This window comes from Mastomys coucha, unplaced genomic scaffold, assembly GCF_008632895.1.
Source record: "Mastomys coucha isolate ucsf_1 unplaced genomic scaffold, UCSF_Mcou_1 pScaffold13, whole genome shotgun sequence".
NCBI classification, from domain to species: domain Eukaryota; kingdom Metazoa; phylum Chordata; class Mammalia; order Rodentia; family Muridae; genus Mastomys; species Mastomys coucha.
Genome location: NW_022196895.1, coordinates 70,031,140 through 70,031,360, shown reverse-complemented (window position 1 = coordinate 70,031,360; position 221 = coordinate 70,031,140).

Below are 221 nucleotides of genomic sequence, written 5' to 3'. Positions count from 1 at the left end.
ATTTATTGCCACTTACTATCCATTATGATTTGTATATACTCAGCCCAGAGAGTGGCACTATTAGAAGGTGTGGCCCTGTTGGAGTGGATGTGTCACAGTGGGTGTGGGCTTTAAAAAGATCCTCACCCTAGCTGCCTGGAAATCAGTCTTCTGCTAGCAGCCTTCAGATGAAGACGTAGAACTCTTAGCTCCTCCTGCACCATGCCTGCCTGGATGCTGCC